Source organism: Myotis myotis, unplaced genomic scaffold (genome assembly GCF_014108235.1).
Source record: "Myotis myotis isolate mMyoMyo1 unplaced genomic scaffold, mMyoMyo1.p scaffold_m19_p_16, whole genome shotgun sequence".
Lineage (NCBI taxonomy): Eukaryota > Metazoa > Chordata > Mammalia > Chiroptera > Vespertilionidae > Myotis > Myotis myotis.
The window spans coordinates 2,827,562-2,840,707 of record NW_023416320.1 but is presented as its reverse complement, the minus strand read 5'-3'; the positions used below and the strand labels follow the sequence as shown (position 1 = coordinate 2,840,707).

Sequence of the window (13,146 nt, the reverse complement as noted above, 5' to 3'; positions counted from 1 at the left end):
CGGCAGGAGCAGAGGACGGAGGCGAGGAACAGGGTCCCAGAGGGTGGATCTGCCGTCACCCACTCCCCAGGAGCCGGGCTTGGGCGGGGCGTGTACTGAGCACACGCCCGGGAGCTTGGTCTGGGAGCTGGAGATAGAAACATTTATTCTCAGATAAAGGCAAGTGAAGCCCCCCCAACACTGGGCGAGGCACACAGTCCCAGAGTGAGGGTGAGCGCCACAGCCGGCGGCAGGGACAGGGAGGAAGCCACAGGCGTCCAGATGTCCCCGCTCACAGACCCGGCCTCCTGCATCCTGGACCGACCAGGCAACCTGCTGAAGACCAGGCCGGCGAGGCCCTCCATTGTCACGCTCCAGAGCAGAAACCCAGGCCCCCAGCTCCCCAGGGCCCCACGGACGCCACGCCGGAGAGCGCAGCCTCTGAAATCCCACCAGGTGGGCTGGTCCGAGGCCCGGCTCCCGGAACCCCCAGGACCGTCCTGGCGAGGCCTCTCAGAGGTCAGCCGGCAGCACAGCCCGGCCGCCTCCTCCCGCCCCGGCGCTGACACATGGCATTCTGGGGGCAGATCCCCTGCGACGCTCTGGTCTGGGCCCCATATAATTCCCCAGTCGATAAGCAGCCCCACAAGAATGCAGCCTTTGGAGTCCAGGTTCCAGAACATTCTGAAAACAAAGTCGGTTTTATATCTGCCAGCATTCCTGGGCAGCGGCCAGCCCGGAGGCCGGAGGCATGAAAGCCGAGGTCGGACAGCCTCGCTAAGTCAGCGTGTTCATGGTCCCGGGACTCTGGACCCACGGCCACGCCGCCTACACAGCCTAGAGAGCCTTCCAGAAGCCCAGGCAGTGCCACCCCTGCAGAGAGCGACAGGACCCGGGTGAGAGGGGGGTCTGCCACTGTCCCCTGGCCGGGCTCAGGCAGCCCTTCTACAGCCCCCTCCAACCCCCAGGCCATCTCCAGCCCCCACCCCCACCCCCGTGGGCTCTGAGGAGGGCAGCCTAATTGTATCGCTACCTGGCCCACCTGTGGCTCCTGCCATTCCACCAGGGGCAAAGTGGGGCCACCACTCGCTTGCTGAATAGATGAACAGGGTTTATGCAGCTTACTAGCAAGGCCTGTGTTTAAATTCACTATTTTTTAAAATATATATTTTGGTTGATTTCAGAGAGGAAGGGAGAGGGAGAGAGAGAAACATCAATAATGAAAGAGAATCCTTGTTCAGCTGCCTCCTGCATGCCGCCTACTGGGGACAGAGCCGCAACCCAGGCATGTACCCTGACAGGAATCAAACCCAGGACCCTTCAGGCCGCAGGCTGACGCTCTATCCACTGAGCCAAACCAGCTAGGGCTAAACTCAGAGGCTGAAAACTGGCTAGTCTCCCTTAAATATTTGAGAATTGCTGAGTATGGAGCCGGAGGGGGCTCATGGAGCCCAGCCTTGTGCTGGAGTTATTTATAAAAAAATATATTTTTATTGATTTCAGAGAGGGAGAGAGAGATAGAACATCAATGGTGAGAGAGAATCACTCATTGGCTGCCTCCTGCACACTCCACACTGGGGATCGAGCCCGCAACCCGGGCACGTACCCTGACCAGGAATCGAACCGTGACCTCCTGGTTCATAGGTCACCGCTCACCACTGAGCCATGCTAGCCGGGCTGGAGACCCTTGTGTCATGACTGGGAGATGCTACTGGCGTCCAGTGGGTGGAGACCATGATGCTGATGATCAGCTAATCATCCGACGGGGCACAGCACAGTTCCGGAGCCGAGTCCTCTGGCCCCTACAGCTGAGCTGACACCCTGGTTACACCAGGAAGCGCCCCAGGCCCCCGAGTCTGCAGGGAGACGGAGCACAGCAGAGGCCGCCTCTGCACTCTTTGTCCCTGGGGGTGGGGGGCGGCAAGCCTGGGACGGCCTGCCTTTAATGAGTGCAAATGCCCCGGCAGGGAGGGCGGGGCCTGGCCCACCATCTAGGTCACTGCCCGATGCCCGAGGCTGCCCACTCCGGGGCAATGGGCAGGGAGACAGCTGGCTGCCCCATCCTGCCAACCTGGGCCGGTTGAAGGCCAACACTTGCCCTATCACTGTTGCCTTGAACTCTGCAAACGTGTATTTCTGAGGCTGTTTGTCTAAAGCAAATCTTATAAGGAAGTTCAATATAAAAAAACAGACTTACATACACCCTTCCCCCAAAAAAAGGGGGAAAAAAGGGGGGGGGAAGCAGACATGCTTTGAATGAAGCCAGGGAAAAAAGCTTGACCCCCCCCCCCCCAGCAGCCCCGGGTTCCCTCTCCCTCCCACCTGTCCCTACTTCATGAGGCAAGACCTGACCTCAAAGACCCCTGGGGTTCAGGAAGCTCAGTTCCAAACCGTGACTCATCCGGACGTGGCTTCCTGGGCCAGGCCCTCATATGCCCAGCACGGAGCGTAGCACTCGTAACAGCCTTGTGGACGGGGCCCTACCATGTGACAAGCGGGGGCATGGCCACGAACCAGCAGACCCGGGCCTGGCCCGCGGAGCCCCCAGCTCATGGGGCAGGTACGCCCCGGGGTCCCCCAGCACCGCCCACCATCAGGCCAGTCCTGACGGCCCTGGCCCACCAGGCCGCGCTGTCCTGCAGGCTGGGGCGGATGTGGCCTCCGTGACCGCCTATCTCCAGGGCAGTTCCCCACCCCGACCTGCCCACCCTGGGCCTGGGTGGGTCACCCTTGGTGGTGGAGGCTGGCGCTACACTGCAGGTCAGCCGCCCCCTGGCCTCGCCCCCAGATGCCAATAGCCCACACCCACCCTCCCCACCCCCGGTGAGAACCGAAAACATCTGTGCACTTTGCCAAATGCCCTCTGGGGGCAAAACCGCCCTGGTTAGGAACCACTGGCCTAGGGCGGTTCCTGCATGAATGCAGAGTATCTGGTAGATCCGACTCTTATTCTATCTCGTGTTCCTGCACACCCACTCACACACTCACACTCTCACATTCTCACACTCTATCTCATAATCTCACACTCACACACACTCTCACTCTCTCACACACTCACATACTCTCTCACACTCACACTCACACACACACTCACACACTTACTCTCACTCTCACACACACATACTCTCTCTCACACTCTCACACTCACACTCACACACACACACTCACACACTCACACATACTCACACACTCACACATTCACTCACACACACACTCACATTCTCACACACACTCTCACTCTCACATTGTCACACACACACATTCTCACACACACATAAATTCTCACACTCACACTCACACACACACACACACTCACATTCTCACATATACACACTCATGTTCTCACACACACACTCACATTCTCACACTCACACACACATATTCACACACCCAGGCTCTCACACACTCACATTTTCTCACACACACACTCACACTCTCTCACACTCTCTCACACACACACATTCTCACACTCTTTCAACACACTCACACACACTCACACACACACTCACACACACTCACACTCTCACACACACTCACATTCTCACACTCACATTCTCACACACACACTCACATTCTCACACTCACACACACATATTCACACACCCAGGCTCTCACACACTCACATTTTCTCACACATACACTCACACACACACACTCTCACACACCCACACTCTCACACACATTCACATTCTCACACACCCATGCTCTCACACACTCACATTCTCACACACACACACTCACTCTCACACTGACACACTCATTCTCACAAACACACACTCACACACACACTCTCTCACACACTCACACTCTCTCACACACACACTCACATTCTCACACTCTCTCACACACACTCACACACACTCACACACACACTCACACACACTCACACTCTCTCACACACACATTCTCACACTCTCTCACACACACTCACACACACTCACACACACACACTCACACACACACGCTCTCACACACTCACTTCTCTCTCTCACACACACACTCACACTCTCTCACACACACACCACCAGCTGCAGGTTTCTGAGGATGAGGCTGAAGTCCAGGGGTTGGAGGCACATCCCGAGATGGGTCAGCACAGGAGGGTGGCCGGGACGAGAGGCCGCTATGCTGTGTCACACTCTTACTGCTTCTCTCGCTCTCCCTCCTAAAGTTTCACTGTGGATTCAAATGCACCAACCCCAAGACCAGGAGGCCCACAGGAAGGAGTAGGTCCCGCGTGGACCTCCTTCGCTGGGAGGGAGGGGCAGTGGGGGGTTACCTGATTGGGGCTGCTCCGCTGATGCCCCCCCACCGCCCACACCAGGGGTCACCCCCCGCCGCTCAAGGCCCTGCTTGGCTCAGCAGGTTCTCCCCTGGGCTTGAGGCCGAGCGCTGGATGCCAGTGCCCGCCCCCCTCTGCCGCCTCCTGGAAAGTCCCAGCCCAGCATGTCGGGCTGAAAGGGCCAAGGTCATCGTTCAGTAGACCGTTCAGCAGACCGGGTGGCAGGGCCAGGCCACATGGGGCGCCGTGGGTAGGAGCCCAGATGTCCCCTCCCGGGCCTCCCGCTCCACCGGGCAGGAGGGTGGCTGGTGCGGTCCCTCCAGGAAGCGCAGGCGGAAGGCCCTCCAGACAGGGAGTTAGTCGGCCCGGGCTCCTTCCGCTAAAACCCACTCGGTGCCAAGACCGGGGCCCACGTCACCCGCCAGCTGCCCGATGGGTTCCTATCACCATGTCTTCCTTTCGCTCTGCCCTCCCAGAGGAATTCAGAGAAAACCAACATCAGATAAGCAGCAGGTGGCCAGGAGCTAGGAGAAGACTGGAGGGTCAGACCTGGCTGTCATCATGAATTAGATCTGTGATTCCCCGCAAGTTATCTAACCTCTTAGCCTCGGCTTGCTCTCCTGTAAAATGGGCATAAATAATCCTGCTCCCGGTGAGTACCAGTGGGGCTTAAACTCTGGCACATAGAACCTGCTAAATAGCTGCTTAATTAACCAGTGCAGTTTCCCTTCCTGGTTGCCTCAGAGACCAGGGACATCTATGAGGACACAGCCTGTGTTTTATACGCCGTTAGCCTCACAGCGATCCAGCAAGGATGGGGGGAGGTGGGCATAGAAGACGCTTGGCAAACACCACATGAGTTTTCAATGATCAGACCCAACGTGCCACCTCGGGGGTCTCCTCTCCATTAGCGACGCTGGTCCCTGAGTAAGGAAGGCCCAGGGGCTGGACAGATCCCTTTCCAGTCCAACAGGCCCAGGGGACAGTCAGCAAGGAGCTGGGCCTCCTGGCTTCCGGGGGAAGCCAAGCCTGGGATTTGCTGGGAGAAGGCAAGACCGTGACCCCGAGGACCGGAGGGCAGCGGGCAGAGGCACCTCGGGCACGCTGAGGCCGCATGAGAGCTGTGAAGAATTGTGAAGAGAGGGACACAGCCCGCCATTCTCAAAAGCCGCGGTGGAGCAGCGGGAACCCTGGCTTAGGAGTTGGGCGTGGGAACACTGCCACCCTCTCGCCACATGACTTTAACCATGGCATTCATCCCCCATCTGTAAAATAGGCAGCCTGTGCTCCATGCGCATCACATGGTCCATGAGAAACATGGGCAGATGGGAACTGAGGCAGGACAGGGCTGGCAAAGAGGCCACAGACACAAGCGTCTCGCCACGGCGTGGCCCAGCTCAGCGCTGCCTGGATCTGCCTGGGAGTCCCTGTCCCGCTCCTGACGCAGGCCCCTCGCTGTCTGAGACGGGAGCCTCCCTCCAGCTCGGGCACCTAGGGGCACCCACCTAGGGCACTTCGGGGCACACACCCTCTTCAGCAAGCCCTCCTGGGCCCCTGGAACTTCCACGATGGGGGCAGAGGTGGTGTCTGGCCGAGAAACATCCCCGACATGCGCAGGGGTCTCCAGGATGCAGCCACCCCAGCAGGACTGGCCCAGGAGCAACCCACACGGATGCCCATGATCCCAGCAACAGGGGCGACTTCTGTGGGGCTTGCTGGGCTCCAAACTCTGCCCTCCCTTAGAGCAACCCTAGCAAATAGGCACCATTTCATGGATGGGGAAACTGAGGCACAGAGAGGGTAGGAAGTGTGCCCCGAGTCACTGAGCATCATGCCGGCACAGGTGAAAACAACCCTCACAGCTCAGATGACCATGACCTCCGCTCGCAGTAAATGTGCACACACACTGTGTGCCCACCTTAGCCGAGGTAGGATGCTCTAAGGAAGGGAGCTGAGGGGGGGCTCACCAGCATCTCCCCCCACCCTCCAAAGTCCCCAGGTGCCGCCACGAGCAGGCCAGGCTTCGGACAAAGTCCACCGCTTAGATTTCCCTCTTCTCCCTTCGAAGGACTCAGAGGGCTCCTGGAACTGCCAACTCCACACTTTGAAAGAGCGGCCACGGCTTCATTCTGCAAGGAGGCCCGGGAGGGTGGGTGTCATCATCCCAGCTCACATGGGGGGGACCTGAGGCTCGAGAGCAAAGGCCCACGTGACTCCCTAAAAGCCTGACGGCCTCCTGGAGTCTTTAATGAGGCAGAGAAAGAGGGCGGGAGAGAGATCGCTGACAACTGGCATCGACTGTGACTGGCAGCACCGGCCCGGCTGCTGTCCGCTCCGCAGCGCGCGGCTCCCAGCCACAGTTCTTTCCAGCTCACTGGGCGCTTCTAGGACGAGCGGGAAAGGGGCTCGGCATCTTCCCGGAAGGTTCCAGAGAACAGGCCGGGGCCCCACGGGCCTCATGGAAAGCAGCCTTGGGGTACGCCCTGGACACCCCACCTTGCTGTGGATATGTTCTCGGTCCTTTCTTGGCCAAAGAGGTTTTGGCGACACGCTGCGGGGCCGTCCACGGGTTCTGGGAGCTTTCTGCACATTTGAAACTCGGGGCCTTCCTGCTCTAGGTGTTTTTCTTTCTTTTTTAAATAATATGTTTTTTACAGATTTCAGAGAAGAAGGGAGAGAGAGATAGAAACATCAATGATGAGAGAGAATCATGGATCGGCTGCCCCCCACAAACCCCACACTGCAGGTCAGGCCCGCCACCCGGGCACGTGCTCTGACCGGGAATGGAACCGGACCTCCTGGTTCACAGGGCGACGCACAACCACTGAGCCCCGCCGGCGGGGCTCTCCATGTTTCTTCTTATGTAATCAACCTCGTCAACAATTAGGACCTTCGAGAACGCCCTCCAGCTTCGGGGAAGGAAGGTGGAGAATAAGCTCTCCAAGTCCACGCAGTGATGCCTGAGAAGACAGCCAGACCGGGAATTCCCGGGGCGCCCGGGGCTTTGCACGGAGCCTGCAACTCGGCAGCATTCAAGGAATGCTCTGGTGTGGCAAGAACGGAGCAGGAACGTGCACAGCAGGAGCGCGCCGACGGCACGCGTCCCCCGGGTGCAAGGCTGGAGCTGGCACGGCATTCCTCTGTGCTCCCCGGAGCCCAGGCCCGCGGAGAGGCAGGGAGAGGGTCTGGGCCCAGGTAGCAGGAAGCAGAGGGTCGGTGGTCATCACTGCCCACCCCCTTCTCTGCAGCGCCACCCCGAAACCTGCAGGCAGCTGCTCGGTGGAGTTTTGGCAGCTGGAACAATTTTTTTCTAAAATATCTTTTTATCGATTTGAGAGAGACAGAAAGGGAGAGGGAGAGATAGAAACATCTATGCAAGAGGAACATCGATCGGCTGCCTCCTGCACACCCCCTGTTGGAGACTGAGTGGGCAACCCGGGCATGTGCCCCGACTGGGAATCGAACCCGTGGCCTCTTGGTGCATGGGCTGGAGCTCAACCCACTGAGCCACACTGGCCAGGAGGTAGCAGGAACGATTTGTTTGGCAGACTGTCTGAGGCAGGGGTGGGGAACGTCCGACCAGCCAGCCACATAAGGCCCACGAAACCATGTGGTCTGGCCCTGCCAAGGCAGGAGGGGTGAGTTAATGAGATGTTTGACCAAATATCAGGCTGCTTTTTAAGTGGATCATTGTGTATGGCCCGCGAATGACGTTATAAACATCCCAATGGCCCTCCCCGCCCCTGGTCTGAGGGGACGCGTGTAATAACCAGAAGCCGAGGCCACGGGTCAGGCTACAGGGTTTTTCTGCGAATCTGGGGGACAAGGCTGAGCTCGCTGGACGGCCCGGGAGGTAGTGTGCTGAACGCACACAAATGGGGCCAGTGTTCGCAGAGGAAGTGGAACCAGATTCTTCCTACAAACCCTGTGACCCGAGATGGGATGCTCGCCACGGCGACAGTGCCCTCCCCGCCACGGTCCTTCCACCCTCTGTCCGAGGGGGCCTTCCGACCTTTCCTAACACTGTGGCCCAAGGCCTCCCCTTCTCGAATGGAGGTTTCCTTCTGACCCACTCGGAGTGCCTGCTCAGTGCCAGGCCCTCGGGCCCCAGGGGGTGAGGAGAGAAACACAGTCCAGAATGGTCCAAGGAAGGCAACATGGGGACCCGGAGGGCGCCCAACCCCACCTGCAGGACAGCGTCTGGAGAGAGCAGGGAGCCGGGCGATGGCGTGGACAGGGGGCAGGGTGAGGGTCCCGGGCTGGAGCCTTACAAAGACCTCATCCTCAAGAATGCCTCTTGTACCCTCACTCAGAGGGGCGCCTAGAACCTTCTCAAAGCCAAGGGGGTGGAGCCGGGCTCAGGATGGGCAACAGGATAAAGCCCGGTCCCCACCCCCTCTGTAAGCAGAGCTGCTTCTTGGTATACATGTGAGACTTGTTCGGAGGTCTCCACGGGCCTAAGGAGGCGGGAGTATAAAGTGGATGAACTCCGGCACGGGCATTCCAGACGGCTACGGAGTCTTCTTTGCTCCCACCTCAGTTGGAGGAACGCCCCCTGAAGCTGCAAAGGTCTCCAGAAGGGTCCCCAGAGGTGGGCGGTGTGGGCAGGACTACAGGAATTGTCAGGAAGGAAAGTCAAAGACCAGATCCCACACAGACCTGCCGGTGGCCCCAGATTCTGTAATCTGTCCCATTCCGTGTTGCTAACGCCGGCACCCAGGGGCCCAGGTCTCTCCTCGCAGGACACCCACCCAGAGCATCATTGGGCTCCACTGGCACCCAAGCCCCCACTCCTCTGTGCACACCCCCTTCAGCAAGCCTGCGCCGGCCCAGCGGGAGGCCGGGCAGTGTTCGGGAACTCATCCTCGGGTCTGCAACAGAGCCTGACACACAGCAGTCCCTGTCGTCAGCTGCAGAGAGAAGGGACAAATACGAGGGCAGGCTCGGGACCAGACTGAGACCAGGAGGCAGGAAGGGCAGCTTGCAATGAACCAGGACACCAGGTCCATGGTCCAAAGACAGGTCCAGGTCCCTGATGCAGGCTGAGGAGATGCCTTGAGAAGGTCATGTGTATGAATTATTGGCAGAAACCTACGTGGTGTTCCCACAGACTGAGCCCTGTTCTCAACTCTTGAAATTGAATTAACTCAGTTAATACTAGACGACCTCATGAGGCCAAGGGTATGATTCTCATTTTCCAGGGGAAGAAACTGAGGCACTGAGCCCCTAATTGCCTGTCTACGCCTCTCACCCCGGCAGCTCTCCAATCACCCCAACGTGTCAGGGAAAAGAACACCGGTTTTCAAGTCCGACTCTCTGGGTTCAAAGCCTGGCTCTCCCACTCTGAGCCCCGAGGCTACAGGCGAGTCCCTTCAAAGCCCTGGCCTCAGTTTGCTCATCCATTCAGTGGAGCCAACGCGGCTGAGGCAGAACTAGAGCTGTTTCGAGGACGTTAGGGGTGAGGGGATGTGGCAGCTGACCTGGAGAGAGATGTCCTGCCCCTCCCCTGACCCCTCCCGTTGGAATCTTAGATGCTGAGTCATCGCCCTGGCTTCCTTTGGGAGGCTCAGGGAACTTGAGTCATGCCTTGGATGGGGTTCCCTGGAGCTGGGTCCCATCAGAGAAGCACAATGGAACCCTTCCTTCCCATCCACACTGAGGCGGCTCAGGTCCGGAGGTTCCGGGCACCCCAGGGGCCCCAGCTCAGATCAGATCTTCAGTCCAACCTGGAGGGGGCAGCCTGGACCCAGCAGCCGCCCCTGGGCAGGTAGCGAGGGAGGAGGGAGGAGGGAGGCGTGTGGCGTTCTTTCTTGCCAGACTGCTTCTGTTGGTGACTCAAGAACACCTGCTGTGCACTAAACACACGTAAACACACGAAACCTGCCCACATGCTGTCCGGGACGTTTCCTCACCAGAAACTGCTCGAGATCGATTGACTTCTACCCTCTGATAGCATCTCTGACCCCTCCAATCCCCCCCCCCCCACAGGAGCGGGGCCTGGAGAGGCGGGTTCCAGTGCTACCTGGGCCTTGGCGAGTTGCTCCCGGTCCCTGGGCCTCAGTCCCCAACTGTAAAATGGGAAGCGGGGGGGCCAGCCAGGTGTGCGAATGTGTAGCTCCATCCCAAGCGATCCAAGCAACGGCCGGCAGACCTGGCCTTGCTGGCTGCCCCAGGAGAAGCCAAACCCCGTGCTGTGCTGTCCGCGGAGACCACCTGGGCATCCAGTGCCCGAGCTCCTCCCCCCTGCCAGGCCCTGGGCCAGGCGCCAGGTGACAGGGCGCGGCCGGCATAGCCTTCCTCCTCACCCTCCTGCAGCTCATCCTGGAGGTCACAGGTCAGGGGCACCCCAGCTTTCGCTCCTGATACCAGATCCCTGTTCCTCTGGAGGTGTCTCAATTCCTGACTCTCCCTACCCGACCCCAGCCTGTGCCACCTCAGCACTGGGCACCCAGGCCTGTGGTCTGTGCCTCCCCCACTTCTCCCCGGGCTGGTGAGCCCCTTGCAGGCAGGCTCTGGGCTTGCTCTCTCTGTGCCTTGCTTATTTCTATTCGCCTTCGGGAAACTTAGCAAAGACGCCAGCAGGAACAGGCGGGGCTGGGCGGTGTGCCGGGAAACCGGGTTTTCATAGCGCGAAGGTTTGCATTTAGACGTTTGTTCCCTTCGAGGTGGCTGAGAAGCCTGGCACGGCGGGTGGGTGGTACGTACGAGGCGACTGGAGCCCTCCCGTGTGGCCACGGGCTGGGTTCTCTTAGAACAGCTGTTCTCAACCTGTGGGTCGCGACCCCTTTGGCCCTTTCACAGGGGTCACCTAAGACCATCCTGCACATCAGATATTTACATGACGATTCATAACAGTAGCAACATTACAGTGATGAAGTAGCAACGAAAATAATTTTATGGTTGGGTCACAACATGAGGAAGTCTATTTTAAAGGGCCAGAAGGTTGAGAACCACTGTCTTAAAACATTCCACCTTTCCCAGGAACCTAACGGCACCCAACAACCTCAAGTGCCCAGGACATCTGTGAAGAGCTGGTCTTGGCCATGATAACGGCTGCCAGGCACCCCCTCTTCCCCCCGCCACAGATGGGAGCTGCCGCTGCCCGCAGGAGTGTCTGACAACAGAGGCAGAGGCGACAGACAGCAGAATTGGGCTGGCGGGGGGAGCTTGTATGTTGGGGGTGAGGGTAGAGGGATGGGGTGGGGGGTGGGTTAAGAGAACCAGCCACTAAAACCCAGCTTCAGCTACTCATTTGACAGAGGCGGGGACAGCACCGCTCCCCTGACCCCACCACGCTGCGCACGCCCTGCCCAGGGCTGAATCAGAGACCGCGGAGGCGCTCCCTCTCCCCGGGATGGCCTAGCCATTCCAGCTGTTCTCTCCCCTGGAGAGCAGGCCGGGCAGGCCAGGCAGGGACAAGGAGGAAAGCGGGGGAGGGTGGGTGGAGGCGAAAATGACGCCATTCATAACCCAGCGGGCGCAGGGCCACCAGGGGCCCGCAGGAAGGCAGGACCCCTCCGGGCCAGGTCACCTATCACGCTGCCACAGCGCCAACCCCAGCCACCTCTGGGGGCGCACCCTGCCCAGCAGCGCATGCACACACTGGCTCCTGCGCATGTTGTGGGAGCTGTAACACACCTCGTTCTCTCTCTCGTTCTCTCTCTCTCTCTCTCTCTCTCTCTCTCTCTCTCTCTCTCTCTCTCACACACACACACACACACACACACACACACACACACACCCCACCCTGGCGTCCAGGCTCAATCAGCCCCTGCTTTGCAGAGACGTATCCTTTCTGGTTCAGGCAGTTTGGGAACCAGACACAGCCACACCCCTTCTCCAGCCACATCTCCAGCTTCTACCCACCTCCTTTCCACACACGCGCGCGCAATCCCTCCTTCCCCAGACACCCCACTCCAGCGACACAGCCTCGACCCCCACGCGTTCACACCCCCCAGGCCCTTCTCCGGCTCCCACTTCAGCACGGCCAGCGGTGGTTCTGGGAGAACCTTGGGAAGGGGGATCCAGGTGTTCCCCGCCGGCTCTCCACCGCCTCCCCGACCCCCAGGACCCCGCATCCCCAGCTACAGGAAAGAAGCGCGGGGACTCGTCTTTTTCCCTCCTCTTCCCTAGTGGAAGCCTCCCGCTCCGGAGGTGCGCGCACCCCAAAGCCCTCCACTCACCCGCGCCCGGGGTCGCCGCGCACTCGCAGCTCCTGGGACCACAAAGCACGGTCCAGGGGCTGCAGCAGCGCCCACAGGCGACAGACCCCCTCTGCCCGGCGAGAGGAGGGCATGGGCTTACCCAAGGCAGAGGGAGAGGCAACAGGCGCTGGAGCGAGGCTGGCGGTGCCAGGCGAGAACGGAGAGGAACCGCGAGGATGGGCGTGCGCGCACTCCGGAGACCAAGCGGAGAGCCAGGCGAGGTTTGTTTATGTCCCGGAGGAGGGAGATTTTATAGGCGCCGCGGCCCCGCCCCGCGCCGCGCCCCGCCCCGCCGGACACACCCCTCCCCGCGCTCGGCTCCCGGCCGCTCCTGCCGCTCGCGCCCGCGCCCACCTCGGCTCCGCTCCGCTCCGGCAGCTCGGCCAGCGCCCGCCGGATCCGCCGCCTGTTGCGCAAGCCCAGCAGGGGCGCGGCGGGGCGGGGCGGGACCGCTGGCTCCGCCGTCCCCTCCCTCTCCCGCATGGCCGGGACCTCTCCCATTGCAGTGGGCGTACGTGCACGGGGATGCGTTTGTGTGCTTGTGCGTGTGCGTGTGTGCGCGCGCTCATGTGTGTGCATGTGGACTTCCGTGTGTCCCTGTGTGACAGAGTGGCCCCCATCTCGGCCTCCGAGTTCCTTCTTCTGAGTCCCGTCGCGCTACCCGCTGACATCCCTCTGGGGCGA

At 60.0% G+C, this 13,146-nt stretch overlaps 1 protein-coding gene across 3 annotated transcripts in view; it reads right to left on the bottom strand.

Annotated features, from left to right (window-relative positions):
• Positions 1-12,710, bottom strand: part of NDRG1 (N-myc downstream regulated 1) — a 41,330-nt gene extending 28,620 nt beyond the window's left edge. For 2 of the 3 annotated variants that reach the window (XM_036337613.1, XM_036337614.1), the window contains exon 1: positions 12,563-12,698. The gene's annotated coding sequence lies outside the window, so the exon portion shown is untranslated. Of the gene's footprint in view, positions 1-12,562 lie in introns of all 3 variants that reach the window. The other variant, XM_036337612.1, reaches the window with a different exon arrangement.
• Positions 12,711-13,146: the final 436 nt, after the last annotated feature.